General features: G+C 41.4%; 1 protein-coding gene across 1 annotated transcript in view; it reads left to right on the top strand.

The window, feature by feature from the left end:
• The first annotated feature begins 697 nt into the window (after positions 1-697).
• The window catches only part of LOC138587170 (myocyte-specific enhancer factor 2A-like), a 55,334-nt gene continuing 44,653 nt past the window's right edge, over positions 698-11,378 (top strand). Inside the window, exon 1 of the mRNA XM_069657946.1 lies at positions 698-775. The gene's annotated coding sequence lies outside the window, so the exon portion shown is untranslated. The remainder of the gene's footprint in view (positions 776-11,378) is intronic.

Genomic DNA, 11,378 nt, shown 5'->3' with positions numbered 1-11,378 from the left:
TAATTGTCATGAACTCTCTCTTGTGAATAGCTTTCAACTCTTTGTGCCCTGGAGCAGCCCAGTGTAAATGATGTAGCTTTTTTTTAATAAGATATATTCCACATATAGTATTAAGTATTAACAGATGTATAGTTGAGCAAGATAATAAAACAGTGCTGCTGGGTCAGACTTGCTGAGGGCTTTATAATCACTGCTGTTGAGGGAGAAGAGTGAGGCTGCACTGACTGCTCCAAGCTGATCTTCACGCACTTGAACCTGTGGCCTTTCAGTCACAAGATTTAATCTTCTTCCTCCAGGCCAGAGCTAAATAAAATATCAATGGATTAGTTATTATGCTGATCTTGTGTTTGGTGGACATGCTGTGCAGTAGTTGGCAGCTAAAAATCAACACATTTAATAGTATGATTATAGCTTTATACTGTTATTGTTATATTTAGAAATTAATTTACCACCAAACAGAGAGAGAGAGATTAGCTATTTAATACGAACATTTCAATTAACTTAAACACACTGAATGAAACACGTGCTTACATAATTACACATTATAATACAAAAACCTAAACACACATACATACAAAATGCACATTATACACACTCATTCTCGTACTGTACTGAACACGCATACGTAGCTGAACGCGCACTGTGATGGGAGGGGCTAAACCTAGCGCTGTTCTGAGTTTGTCAGTTTCCTAAATGTAGCGGATCTTTGTGTTTGTGCTGGAGACGCTTTGACAGAAAATTATCCGTATTTACAGAAGCACCGGAGGACAAGGAGGTAAGAGGAACAAACTCATGTGTTTAAATATGAAAAGTCTGTTTACTGTTTATCTCCTGTGCTGTGTAGACCGAGAGGGAGGGGAGCCACTAACGTTTCGATACATTGTTAACACATTGTAAGCTGGTCCGTTAGTTTGTTTCCTTGATACAATATTAACAGAAAATGTTCTGTACAGTTTCACGTTGGCTAAAATATGTCAGCTTTTAATGACGGTAGTTTGTTTGTGTGTGTTGTGACATAGTGGCTAAAGTAGCATTATAAGTGGCTACAGCACACGTACTGTATGTTGTGATAAACCGAAGTACTTTAATGGAGAGGCTAATAAAACTTTGATTAACACTGCTAAGCTATTAGCTGCAGCACTTTCCCTATTTACTTCTCAAAATAATCTTACAGCTCTGTTGCTCTTACGTGTACTTTCTAGTGTGGATTAAAAATGTCGAGCTTCTAATACCAAAAACGTTACTTACAATTCAGCCGTACAGTCACATTGGAAGTCCCTAAAGTACCATGACAGTGACTGCATAGGTATTAATACACTAAAGTAAGTGTAAACTTAGCTCTGGGATCATCAGAAATGTATGTCAAACAGCCAAACACAGCGCTGCATGGACGGAAGTGTTTTGTTTGGATTATTGTGTATCAGTGTAGTTGGAAAGAGGAATTATAAACAGTTTGATGAATGTGGTCAAGTCACAATAAAGGCTATGGGGTTGTTACAGAATAGAGTCTAGAATTAGGTAGAGACAGGGACTAACATTGTTTATAGGGATCGTATTCAGTTTATTTCTTGTTTTTAACAATCAGCAAACCACTGGAGTAAAAACTGTTTAAAAAAGGGTTGCATCTGAAGAAGTGAAAGTACAGCAGCACAACTCTGTATAGCCTAGAGGAAAATACCCAGAATAAAATTGGGGCCTTAATTAAAGCTACTGTAAGGAGTTTTTAGCTGGTGTTGAAAGAGACTGAAATGAATACTGATGCCTCTATATGCGCTACCAAAGCAAACCACACCATCAGGAAGAAGTTTGATTGTTTCAATGGTCGTCCAAGGCAAACATTCACAGCAATTGATGCTTTTTACAGTTAAAAGTCAGCAGGTCATTTTATTTTCCATTACAGAATAATACTTAGACACATGTCCAGGACAATATCAGCAATCAGAGATAAGACACACCGCTTTGTTCACAGGAGTCGCCAAGATCGACACAAAATTAAAGTAGCTTTAAAGTAATTCAAGACTCACCAGAGGGGCAGCATGAATGCCTTGTCATTATTTCAATCAGATCCATATTAAACTATAGATATACAGTTTGTAGGAAGATGAGTCATATAGGATATACTTCAACAGTTTTAGAAAATTGGATCCATCAAGTGAAGAACATGAATTATTGAATATTATATTAATAACTAACATTAGCAAAATGGGAAGGAAGCAATGATGAAACATGGAGAAACATATTTTAGGATGAAAAGTGCTTTGGAATTTAAAAATGTTTTGCCTAATTTGGTACTTTATAAATCTGTGTTTGAACATGAATCTCTGGCATTCGCTCCAAATGTGATCTTGTCAATGATGTGTGGAGCTTTGTGAACAGGTATAATGAAATATATGACAACAAAACTCATCTACTAAACTAAAAAGGATAAGATAAGTGATGAACATGCGGGGTGGACACACTGACGGGTGGGTGAGCAGAGGTCCCAAAACGCTTTGTGCCTCAGGGAAAACCTTGTGTTAGCATTTCTTAGTTACATTATCCTCCCAAAGAGCCGCTCCCTCTGTCACAGAGCTGCATTTAGAAATAAAGATAGTTTAAGTTGCTCACGTAATCTTGCAAGTTGTGAGTGAATTGCCAAAAAGTTGAGAGCTAGTGTTGGAATAAAGACCTCGACCACCTCCTGGCTTGTCTTCTTTAAATCCTCCCGTGTTGTTTGCTGTTGTAGTTAGCTGGTTAACTGAAATCGTAGCATTAAAGAAGCCCTTGAATCTTTGTGGGTGGCATCATTCACACATGGTAAATGTTTTTTTTCATAGTCTGCACTGTAACTGTGGAGCGAGGAGATACATTTGATCAATAATCTAATAATTAAAAGTATTGTGTGGGCTTGTAAAGGACTCAGATCTGCAGGTTATCATTCCAAACAGACAAACAGCCTGATGGTTAAAATGAATAAAACAGACAGAAGATTTTCTGCGCTGGAGTTTGAGCCTCTCAGTTGCTCTGCTGCCTTCTCCCTGCTCGTTGTTTTCATATTTCATTAGCAGGGCTAGCAGCATGTAGCATCACCTCCAATTATCCTCGCTGTCAGCGCACTGACAGTGGCTGTCTGCTGGCTTTAGTGATTACAGGCTTCAGGGGACAGGTAATCAGGTCATGGTTACACTGCCACCCTGTCAGACTGCTGAGACCACAGGGAGCAGACGGGATGAAATAAGTCTCCATCTCCACTCAGTCGTCTGTGAGCAGGCGGCGATATCCTCCACACTGTCTTGTCTGGAGCAGATAGGCTTTATTTTCTGTCAGTGCAATGGGATGTGTTTCTCTGTCGTACAGTTAATGCAGTTATTTCAGTGATGTTCCCCACGTAGACTTGCTATATGTAACTGTAACATTGTTCAGATTATTCAACTGATGGCAAAGTCACTTTCTCTTCCAGCCTGTGATTATGATTTAACATTGTCAGTGAGCATGTAAGCACTTTCGCATTCAGAATGAGCATTTAGCTCAAAGCACCAATGTGCCTGAGCTGAGAAATGATTCCTCAGGAGGCCAAGCACAACTTCAAATGAATGTTGCTATATGTGTAAGTAGGTGTGGAAGCCCTAAGCGGACACGCATCCATACATTTAATTTACTCCGGTTTGATAACGAGTGATTTCAGTTGTTTTCGCAAGATCTCAACTTATGTATCTCGTCATCTCAAGATAACAACGCTGCCATCAGATGATCTTAACTCGTATCCCCAGAGTTTCAAAAGCACAACAGAAACAGGCTTAACTTACCTCATTAGAGTGGGTAATAGCAGCATGGCATGTCCTGGTCTGTAATATCACACTGACCAGTCTGATGTTTTGTTTTCTAGATCGCCAGAAAAACATCCTGTTATCACGAAAAAACAAGCTTTGTCATGTTGAGAAAACAAGTTTTGGAGAAAACAACCAGAAATGACTTGTAATTGTGGGAAAACAGAGTATGGATGCATGTCTGCTCAGGGCTTAGATGGGCAGCTGTTTGCTAAATGTTAGCTGTATTACCTTCAACTGTAATAACATTGTTTTTATCGTTTGCATCTAGTAAGAAATCTATTTCAGGATTAAAAAAACACTCCCCTCTGACTGGTTAGGAAGTAGGGGGAAAGTTTAATGTAACCAGTATGTGATCAGTTGTTTGCACAATGACACGATATCTGCTGATATCACAAAGTCTGCCACAATACGGTTTTCCCTTGATTACATTCAGTGGCCTGAAACTGATATGATAAACAATGACTGTGCCGTCTCTGTGAGGGCGCCTGTAAGTAAATAAGTGAAGTTTATTTATTTATGCTTTTCACAGACAAAGTCACAAAGTGCTTTACATTGACATCACATTACACTGTACTGCCCACCACAGGAAATTAAGCTAGCACCATCAGTATCTGTTAAATCTCTTCTAAAACACACTTCTATAAACAGGCTTTTCTATAAATCATCTTTTAGTTTCTTTTACCCCGATCTTTTTATTTTAGCTGACGCCTGTTTTTATCTGACTGTTCATGTGAGTTTAGTTGTACCTGTCCACCTCACATATAACCCATAATCTCTTTGATTTGTTGTATTTTATTTGATTGTGGTTGTATTGTTGTTTGATGGAAAGCACTGTAAACTTTGTGCTATAAAGGTCCTTTATAAAAAGGTCTAGTTATTAATATTAGTATTAAATGTGATTGGCCCTTTTAATACAATCAGTTACATTAATATCAACTCTCGAAAAAACAAATTAAACATGCAATGACAATATCATTTCAAACTCTTCCAGACATTTAAATTAAAATGATGAATTCATGTAGCGATCCATATCGATGTTGTTGCTACGTATTAGGGAATTATTATCAATAAGTTCCAAGCCACTGTAACACGGCTTGGCATTTCACTGGTTGAGTGATGGATGAAGCTGCTGGTGATCTTGCTTCACAACATAGTTTTTTTAACTCCAAGTGCATGTATTTATTAGGGATAATAATCAAATACTCGAGTACTCGTTGTTGACGTCATTATTCGAGTAACTTAACACTACTCGCGCACCTGCGTATGCGTTGTTTTCGGCTAAAGTAGTTTAACTCAGTTACATGCACCATGTCAGCCGTGACCAGGGCAAGTGATGTCTGTTAGTGCTTTGACAAAACAGACGACGATAACGTGCTGAGCAACATATGTGGTGTTAAACTTGTAGATCATAGAAACACTAGTTTTATGCTTAACCACACGCGCTTAAAGCACATGCCAGAAGCCAGCAGAGACAGACAACAGGCAGTCTGGCATCACATCATTTACTAGCGCTGTTAGCATACGTCATGATGATGATACCAGTGCGGAGAAGATTAGCCTGCTAATAGTGAAAATAGTGACTGGAGATATGTTGTGGAAGCAGAAGGCTTCCGTGAGCTGATGGCGTTTGTTGAGCCGAAGTACAAGCCACCATCACGCCGGACAACAGCTACGAGAGTGGAAAACATGTGAGTTAGTGTGAAGCAACACAGAACAGAAGTCCATACAGTCCGCTACCGCTGTGACGTTTGACAACGGACTGTTACAACAACGTTAATCGAAGGGCCTGTTAAGGTTGTTCAATGCATTAGAAATTGCACTTGCCCTTTGTTGTTGGCTATTTATTTACAGTAATGTAAAAGCGTTTGATAGTAATGTTTTCTTACAGGCATACAGCCTATTATATCTGGGCCAGGAGGTCCGTGTCCCACGTGTGTTTCTTATATTTGCGAGTACTCGATTACTCGTTCATGAGGTAATTAGATTACTCAAATATTTATTATACAGTATAGTATTTACACTGGTTTAGATCATTATTGTCATAATTTCGTTGCTTTGTTGACAGATACATTCGTAACCATGGATTAAGAATAAAACCCAGAACATAGTAATGCAAAGTCTTGATATGCATTCAACTTTAAATGTGGCCAAGGCTCTCACACTTAAGGACTTTAGGAGGTACAGTACATGTTGAACATTGTACATTGCACACTTTTGATCATAATGTTCTGATTACTGTAAATCTTATTATATATGTTTCAAGTGTTTACATTCAAAGGAACATAACTTCCAACTTCCCCCTGATAGTGACGTCAGCATGTTAACAGAAGGATGTGACACAAAGTGAGGACCCCGACCCTCTGTTTTGAGAGGTGCATGTAGGCAACATTTACAAGACTGTGATAAATATTTGTGCCAAGATGGAGCGGGACACTCTCCAAAAACGGTTTCACATTCCCTTAAATGGCCGGCTGGATGTTTGATATTGTTTCATGAATGACAATCATAACTTCTCAGTGTGCTAATGAAATCTGGCTGGAGACATTTCTGGGATCACTGCCCGTTTCATCAGAAACATTCAGTCTCTGTTAAAAACAGGTTATTGAGTAAAGACTTGATGCACCAGTGTGTTACTGGTGAGCGTGTCAGCTGGTTTTTGGGCATTGTGGTTGATGATAAGTGTTTATGAAATCACTTTCATGACCTGACTTTAGACGTTTTAGAAGTGATTCATACTGTCACGGTCCTGCTCCACTGCTCACCTGCCCTCTCCCAGTAATTTTCCACTCACCCCACCTCTGCTCCACTCTGCCTGCTGGCCACACCCACCTCATCAGCTAACCTTGCTCACCTGTGTGCTCAGTTGCTTTCCATCTCCAACGAGCCAGTATATAGACTCTCCTGCTCACACACTCAAGTCCAGATTCAGGCCATGTCCACAAGCACACGGGTATTTTTTTCTCTGCATTTTGTCCTTTCGTCCACACACAAACGCCGTTTTAGATCACTGAAAACGGATCTTTTGTAAAACTCCGGCCAGGTTGAAGACTTTTAGAAACTCTGTTTCCACAGAGACGCGTAGACGGGGTAAACAGTGTTTTTGGCTCGTGACGTCAGGCTGTGCGCCGCTACCTCCTTTGTGAGGTGTCACACATGAGGCAACATTCCTTGCAAAATGACGGACGTGACAAAAACAGTGATGCTTAACTGGACTTTTTCATGTTTACACATATACAGTCGCTCGTCCACTATATTGAGGGACAAAGGCGTCGGGATAGATTTTTTCAGACTTTTGACTGGTTGCCGCAGAATTATTGCCGCTGCTGCTTCATATAACGTGTCTTGAACTTGTATCTAGATGACTGCGGAGATGTCTGCTCCAAATGAACGGTCGTTCGCCCGCTCTCCTCATTGAGGAAGAGCACTAAAACAGTGACAGGAGTCACAGGACGTCAATCCCTCGCAAATTCTTGGCAACTAATTAAACAACAGCGGGACCAGTTTACTGCTCACACAGGGTCTGCTCCGCATCGCTGACAGCGGACGCTCTTTGTCCACACAGAATCATAAGCAGTTCTGTTGCACAATGAAAACAATCCACGTGCCAAAATCAGCTGTGTGCTCAGTATCAAACTTTCAGCTCCGTGGTGATCTCCCTTCAGCCAGCTGCCACAATATTGTAGTGAAATGAGGAAGTGTTGTGTATCTAACTCCGTACGTCCTTACTGTGAATTCATTGATTGTGGCTGTTTATAAAGCTTATGAAAGGTGCAGATGTCATTTGGTAACGATCATCGTTTTGATCGCTGCGTCATTAATAACGCCCCTCATGCACACGCGGCTCACGGGTAGATTGTGAATTAAAACTTAATAAAAAGAAGAGAGTGCGATTAAAGTGTGGAAGTAAGAGACTGAGAAAGACTGAGTAAGTCTACATGTGATGTAATTGATTAGATACATTTCCTGACAGCTATAGTTTTGATATGACGTGCGCATACCTGGGTGGTGCAACAAACCCTCTATCCCCGCTGCTGAAGAAAATCCTGGAGGACACACTGAGAGTGAGACTCTAGGACTCTGGACTCATTCCAGCACTCCTTCTCAGATTGATTCCCTGTTGCCGACCCTGCCTGCCTCGTTGTCATCCCGTACATCACCTCGGCCTCCTGTCCATGACTACGAGTTCTGCTTCAGCGTTACTGGTTTCTGTCTGTCTCTCCTCTTGGCTGTTTGGTGTTTCCCTGAGATGACACTATGGTGTGAGTTTTCATGTCAACTTACCTGTGGCTTACGGTGTCTCAGAGACTCTCACCGTGTCACCACACTTGTCTCTGTGTGTGCGTCCTGTAAATATTTACCTGCTGTTCTCCTCTAACCTCTGCCTGGCCCTGTTTTACCTTCCTTACTGGTTCGTCGGCCACTATGTGTTTACCTGGTTCTGGACCCGCTGCCTCCTTGACTACATCTCCTGCCCGATTCTTCACGCTACCGTTGCCCTCCTATGAACTGTTGCGTGTGAGTGCCATCACCTTATTGCACCCACCTGTCTCCCGGTTTGGTATACCCAGCCCGAGCCCCCAACCCAGTCGAAGGACTGTAATGGCTCTAACCTGTAGTCTAAACTGTTCTGTGTTATTTCTTGCCTGTTTGCCCTTGTACCTGCTGAAGCTGAAATTAAAGGCTATTAGCAACGGTCCCTGCTTTCACTGTGCTGCATTTGGATCAATACACAACCCGTTAGAGATACAGTTCATGTGATGTTGGAAGTTGATGGAGCAAGTTTTGCCTTTTGTAATGCATATAAACTGAGAAGAGTTTCATACATCACAGTTTGGTATTCCGGTTTCCGTTTGTTGTCCAAGTAGATCCAACACATCATTGAGCGGGCTCTGGCTGTATGCAGGAGGACAGTTCCTCTGAAGTATGAATGATGCGAAACACAGCGGCCAAAATGCGAACCCCAGAAGGAATCAGATGCAGTTTGGCGACAATTCTGGCGGAGGAAGAGGGAGTCTTGGCCAGAATATCCCCAAAATAAAAGCCCCAAAATATTTGCCGTCACCTTCAGAGCCTGAATCATCGTTAAATCTTACTGATGGGTGCAGAGTTGGACAAAAGGAAGCGAACAATGATGCTGCTCCTCAGGCACATTCAATCTGTTTCACCTCATTTGTGCTCTTGCAATCGTAGCTGTGTTTGCTGCTCACGCTCACTGTCCAGTAGGGATGCACAATTTTATCAGGACGTTATCGGTATCTGTAGATGATGGCTTGAAAAGGACATATCGGCATCAGCCGATATGTCATTTTTCTGCCGCAATTTTCTGCCGATAAAACAGTGCTTTAATTTTGCCGAACTGCTCGTGTTTCCCTAAAAAAGCTTGACGTAATGCTACATTAACTTGGTGTGAGTGTGCGCGCACCGCACCTCTTCTGTCAAGTGTGAAGAAGGGTGCAAGATGTCTGTGGTGTGGCAGTTTTTCAAAGTTAGCAAGGCCGATTTCATATTTGTTCTGTGCAACAGGTCAAAGTTGACCTAGTTGTGGGTATTGTCAGGATTATCTCAGGGAGAGCGTCATCCAAGCCTGTCTAAGTTGTATGAATATTACAGTTTTATTTGAAAGAAATTATTACAAACAAATAAATATGGCATTCTGTACATAACCTAAGTTTAAGTAGTTTTCTTATCAGTGAATGTGTACATTTAAAAAGCACTGCCAGTGGGCCACTATAAGAGTAGGCATGAAATCAATTCAGCTACAGGGGAGACTTGATGTTCTCTGCAATTAGGTGGAAAAAAAACATGCCTAATATATCGGTATTGAAATCGGCAATCAGCAAAAGGGTTGGAAAATATCGGCATATTGGATATCGGCAAAAAACCCAATATCGTGCATCCCTACTATCCAGTACTCAGAGGGCTCACTTTCTGAGGTTTGTCTCATAAGAGGTACACCACATTGCAGGTGCTCATTGTGAGGAATTTGAAAAGGGTCAGAAGTGCTGAAGGAGTTAGTTATTTGAAAAAGCTGCTGATTTTCTTACAAGGAGTCAGAAAATATCACTTTTCCAACACATCTGAGTAAACGGACGGATGGTTTTTATTGTGGAAATCAAACGTGTTTACATGACAGTCCATCCTGTCAGCTGGGTTCCTTCGTGTGGCCATGTGGAGTCCATGTGCTCCCTCAGTGGTATTTCCTTTCCCTCCTAGTCTCCCTAATGACAGAATATTTGGGGCCTTGTGGTAAACAGAAATAGCAACACTTCTGAAGGACAGGCTTCTCTTTTTGCACCACACACTGAAGTAATAGAAGCTGCACTGTGTGTCTCTGTGTGGGTGTTTTATTCAGAGGCTATTTTGGGTCCTCAGCCACTGACTGACTGACTGACTTAGTTTTTTGGCCTGCTTTAGAGGGTTCAAGCCAATGCAGCTCCTGTGTGGACTTAATGCATTTCTGATCCACTTTGATTAGCTGTCGCGAGGCTGGCTAAAGCAAATGACATGTATCACACACAGCAGAGAAGATGCTAACATCCACACTGATGTGGGACAGCACAGGCTCATTTCACACTCAAATGTTTATGGTAAACTTTTACGACAGTGGATCAGAGTTTATACTAGACTCCTTTTTTTGACCAATTTGGCCGTTAATATTCAGGCAATATAGGAAAATTATTGGACATATGCTTTGAATAGCCGTATGCCTAATGAATGAATGAATTTCGACATGAATGAATTCATTAGACATCATGCTAAATGTGTGTCTTTGCACTCCATTAACATTAATGAAATAACTTAACAATAAGCTTGTTGAAGAAGCCAATAAAGGTCTAAATGAAGAATAAAAAAGCCTTGTCGGTCCAAATTCCCGTTGGTCACATTGCTGTTTACGTCAGTTTGCAGCGGGGCTTCATTGAACTCCACTGCTTTTGCAAAGTTGAAGCCATCCAACCCATCGGGACAACTTGAAAGTTATTAGCCTTTTTCCTCAGAGAGGCGGCTCCTCAGGGCTGTTTTTATCCGGTTCTGGAGCGAGTATCCACGCTCTGCAGCCACACTCGACATGGGAATTGTGCTGGCAACCTTTCCCAGCTTTGCACGGTCGGAGTAGATTTCCCCAGAATCCCGAATGATAATTTCACAGGCCGTGTGGAATTTCAACCCGCTGTAGCCACGCACTGCGCTGCTGTCCGTCTCTGCCTGTACATCTCTTGATGTTTTAACAGTGGAGGCAAAACCAGGCTGTTGTATAATATAGATTTATATTTAAAGATACAATCTGGAAGATTTAAATTCTTGTGCTCTTGAGCGCCACCCTCTGGCAATAATCTGTAACAGCTGACTCCCTTTGTGGTGGTTCTAACTCTTGATTTTCCTGGCTGACGGTCGCTTTCCTTTGTAGACTGTTTGCTTCATCTGAGCGTCCAATTAGTTTCTTTTTCTTTGGATTTTCACTTATTGTTGAAGTTGTATCTGTAGTCATCCATCTTTTCTTTGTTTGTTCAGCCATAGTAGGTTACTGTTTCCTCCCAATGCTTACAGAAACCGGAAGATAGATGGTGACTT

Source organism: Semicossyphus pulcher, unplaced genomic scaffold (assembly GCF_022749685.1).
Source record: "Semicossyphus pulcher isolate SPU_LCO1_2020_fin unplaced genomic scaffold, fSemPul1.0.p SCAF_1, whole genome shotgun sequence".
NCBI classification, from domain to species: domain Eukaryota; kingdom Metazoa; phylum Chordata; class Actinopteri; order Labriformes; family Labridae; genus Semicossyphus; species Semicossyphus pulcher.
Note: the sequence above shows the minus strand (reverse complement) of the source record. Positions and strands in the feature narration are given on the sequence as shown.